Below are 4,633 nucleotides of genomic sequence, written 5' to 3' on the forward strand. Positions count from 1 at the left end.
TCCTAATGTTGTATGCATAATATGAGTATTACCTTCGATGTGTTCACCAGCAGCCATGCACCATGGACAACCAAAGTATCTGTTGAATTGGACTTGATTTTAAACTGCTGCCTATGTTAAAGCATCAGTGCAGCAACACATAGCATAGACCTTGGATGACACTGTTGTTAAGTTCACTTGCCAAGTTATGGAACCTATGCTTGAGAGATGCTCAACGAACTTCTTTACGAAAAGTGACATGTTTGGGTGCTTTGTTCCAAGCCAGATGCCAGCAACACCACTGGTTGAGAAGCGGTCAGAAGCAGGCACTTCGTTGATCACGAACTGCAAAGCCAAACAGAGGTTTTTGACGCCTTTAAGATGGGACTTTCATCTGTGTGAAATATTGTCAAGTGTGCCACTGGCTTTCAGCTTTCTGTAAACACTTCCATCAGTTATGTCAGATATTGACTCTTTGGGATTGCTGTTCAGCTTCTCCGGGTTGTTGAACAACTTACCCAATGTTTTGGTGATAAACTTGAAGCACTTGATGAGACATATCGAGAATTGTGAAGAAGCACACCTTGCTTTGGAGCACCTAGATGGGGGTACGCTCTTGACAAGTTGGACACTCAATCGTGGAAGTGTTGTCTTCTGGTGTTAGTAGAAAGCCTTCGTAGTACTCACTGTAATAGTATGTTACACGCTCCAGCTTTGAGGCCAACAGCTTACGAAACAGATACTTTGTGCGGGGAAGCACCTTCATTCTGCATATTCTGTGCATCATTTGTAGTAGGTTGTCTAGGTTGCTCCACACAAGATTTTCGGACGTGATGTAGGTCAGCACCATAGCCGAAACCTCTGCCTTTCTGATGTTAGATGTGAGAAGAAAGGAGTGCCGTAAGTTTCCGAAGCAGTAGGTGACGTTCTGCACGGCATCTGGAATTCAGTCGCTCTGAGAAGCAACATTGAGCAGGCCATCATAGGAGTCGTCCTGAGGGACTTCATCGAGCAGGTCTTCTTCCAACTCGTCGTGCTCTCTGTCATGCTCTCTGTCATGAACGTCGTCGCCAGCCTCTCCAAACAGAAAGCCATCTTCAGACGAACCTGTACAAGGTACGTCTTCGCTTGTTTCTGAGGTTGCTGCACCAATCACATTTCTTGAACTCTTGGTACAGTGATCTGCGCTCGCACCTGAGTTTTCATGCAAAGTCTTGTCAGGTCTATGGGCTAAGATCTCTCACTAGTGCCGTGTTGAGGACGGAACATTGAAAGGGTCAATAGGTTCTAAATACTTCTTCCTTAGAAGTTTCTGCGGCTGATCAGAGATAACTGAAGTATGACTCTGTGTGCAATCTTATTTGCACAGCCGCAAAGACGCGAGTCTCACCTGACATGGCTTCAAAACGTACCTCCGCCGCTGTTTACTCTCGAGCGAATAGCCAACATAATCCATCCATTTGGGGGTATTCGTGGCTCAAAATTGAATAGCGAACTAACAAATTATTTCTGTCAGTATAAGTTAAACTGACATCTGTAGGTGCATTTAATACAGGTTTTATTTTCTGTTTAATTTTTTAATTATTTTTTTTTGGCTTTCAAAATTCGGGAGCCCACTATGTAACCCATGGGCAGTGTTGCTAATTAAAGAGCTTCTGAAACTACCTCACGGACCTCACACTGCTCCCTACGGTACCTCTTTCTTTTCAGAGTGACTTTGCAGCTTAAGTGCAGAGCTAATGATGTTTGGGCTCGTGCATTACGTGGAGGATAACGTCAAGGCGATCATGCCCATGACACTAATCAGAAACCTCAACCCCCAGAGTATTTGCGACTATAGCGATGTGCAACACTACGTGGCCTACTGGAGGAGCTCTCAGGGCGGTGGGGAAGGGCATTACAAAGCACTTATTCGACAGCTGGGAGGTAAGGCATCCTCAGATTAGGTTCCTGTGAACGAACAAGTGTTTGCTAAATGCAAAAAAAAAAGCAAGAAGTACTTTTTTTTTTGTGCATATCTAGCATGATTTCATGGGAGCTACACTGAGTAAAAAACTTGTTTGAAGCACCGTGCTACAGTACTAGAAACAGTAGTGCCGCCTTTGTTTGTTATACTCTCTATTTTTGTTTTGTTTCATTTTTGAAGATGTACGTGCTCAAAGTAGTTGTTTCTGAAACTATTGAAAAACTGCTTATTTGAGACTATTTTTATTGGAGATTCATTGGGGCCCTGCCGACACACTTGCTTGGGTGCTATCTTTTAATTGGCCTTGTGGCCTAACAACAGGTTTAAAAAAAGTAACGGGTTGCTTGGTTTTCTACATCTTTTTTATTGAAAGTGAAAAGAGTCCTACCCTCCAGGTGCTCTCCGCTTGCCAAACACCAGGGGCACCCAAAGTACCCATTGAATTGCACATAGTTTTGAACCTAGGTGCGTGTGGGTGCATCAAAGCAGCAACAAAGGGCATGGACCTTGGTCGACAGGACGACAGAGTTGTGCTCCCAAGTTAGCGAGTCTAGCAACGTGACCTCTTCGACAAACTTGCTCATGAAGAGGCTCTGTGTGACTCGAACCAAACCATAGAGCTCTTAAGATGCGGTGGTTAAATTCTGCACTTGGTGGCAGTTCATTGACAATGAAATGGATTGGCCACAGTGAAACTCTTGATGACTTATACAAGGGACTGCCATCTGTGTTAAATGTGATGTTGAGATGAGTCCATTCAAGAATTCCACTGTGCTGAAGTGTGCATGCTCAAGTGCAACAACATTAAAACAAACACATAGCCCCCCACGCCCCCTCCCTAAAACTGTAACATAAAAACAATATTACCAGTGAGCATATCATGCGGCAAGCAGAAATTTGCCTCTATAGTTTTCCGTGCACACACAGCTGTGGCAGACATTACGACTGCACGTCAATGGGATGTCATGCAATTACTTGCTGTATAGTGACATATACAATAACGATCTGTATCATTACCTTAAGAATCTTGTCTTCTAGGAACGGAATAAAAATGTCTTACGGTTCACTTCCCCAGAACTGACAATCTTGTGGAGCTGGATAGGGATGGCTTTTGTGCTGGGGGATATTTGTGATGAACGAGAGTCCATGGGGGAAGACAGGCTGCTGGTACGCCAGCGGTGCCACATCCAGTGCAGGGCCAAACTTTGTGTTCTTTGTTGTCTTGCCTGTCATTTGCAGCAAAGCTGCTTTAAAGTCACTAAGGCTGCCCCGGTTGAGGAGTGCTTCTGCAAACTTCCTTGTAGCAACTCCTTGCTGCTTCTGGCTTCGGGGAGCCGCCCTGCTCTCATAGAGGCGGGACGTAAGTGGGTTGTCCGGGCTGCCCCCTTCACATATCTCCAGTCAACAAACTGCATTGAGGCACCGTGGATGTGTGACCCTTGAGGTACCCTCCACTGTTGTGGCAGGTCAGTGCAGGACAGCTCTGTAGGTGCCTCGCTGAAGCCTTTAGCCTACAAAAGCTCTACGACCCGAAGAAGCGCCATCAAGTGGTTGCAAGCCACACTTCCCGCAGGGCATTCGCAGTTCCCATTGAAGAGCTGGCCTTGCATGTCTGTCATTGCCATCACTGTGTATGGAGGCTGTCTTTTTTTGCTACGGAAACAGGCACCCTTCAGGAAGAAACTTCCTCCGCTGATTGACATAAAAGAAATCGTACAGAGTGGTAACACGTTTCAGAAACTTTAAAGCAGCTGCAGTTGTGAAGTGGACATACACATTTTCAGAAAAAATAAGGATCAGTTGCCATACACAAACCAGCTGAAAATTCCCCTTGCCATCAACCAGCCTAAGGAAATAGTTTCAACATGGAAACATCAATTTTATACATTTACAGTAACATTACTGATCCAAGTGGGCTATTTCCTTTTTAGGAAAACCACAAATTTACCACAGACGGAATTTAGGACATTATATTCTCAATACAGCAACATCCTTTTCTGTTGTGCTGTCATAGCCTGCACTCGGCTGTGCAGAAGGCAATCAGACTTCTTCAAAAGTTCAGAAGGCTTCTTAGCGATTTTGGTTTGTTCGCGCTTTATGTGATTTTCCTTGTCGTCTCGTCAGGTTTGGTGTAAGGTCAGAGGCCCCATGCCAGGTCTTGATGTTGAAGCATAAAATTGTCCATTTCTTCCATCTGGAAGGAATTGACTGGCTCGCAGGGCTCTCTTTCGCTTGCCTCATCAGACATGACTGCGTTTCATATGAGGCGGTAAATTGCCGTCTGCTATCAGTTTTCGAAAGAAGGCACGCGTCTGCCCCCGGCAATTGTTGCCGACAGCTTTTGCATCAAATAACTACGGTTTCACTTTTCATTCCAACTAAAGAAAAACGTGCTAATTTCATCAGCATTCAAAGTATTTTTTTTTTATGAGACTGTGTAAAATAAATTATATGCGACGGGGAGCGTCGCACTGCATTGGCTACCGTCGGCTCGATGCAAGTACACGAGTTGTTGGCTTGGTTTGCTTGTTTGGCTTCGTGTCTTGAGATCCGTGCATTGGAAATGTGTCGTTGTTAATTACTGCGATGTCGTCATGACGTCAGAAGGTGAGTTCCTGCGATGAATGGTGTGGCTAAGATACGCTCATTCACACCTACGTCACTTCTCCCTAGTCGCCGTGGGAGTTC

The 4,633-nt window shown here is 45.0% G+C and overlaps 1 pseudogene; it reads right to left on the reverse strand.

Annotated features, from left to right (window-relative positions):
• Positions 1-369: 369 nt before the first annotated feature.
• On the reverse strand, positions 370-1,376 carry LOC120843357 (annotated as a pseudogene).
• Positions 1,377-4,633: the final 3,257 nt, after the last annotated feature.

The sequence above is a fragment of the Ixodes scapularis genome, unplaced genomic scaffold, assembly GCF_016920785.2.
Source record: "Ixodes scapularis isolate PalLabHiFi unplaced genomic scaffold, ASM1692078v2 PGA_scaffold4__175_contigs__length_147842914, whole genome shotgun sequence".
Classification (NCBI taxonomy): Eukaryota; Metazoa; Arthropoda; class Arachnida; order Ixodida; family Ixodidae; genus Ixodes; species Ixodes scapularis.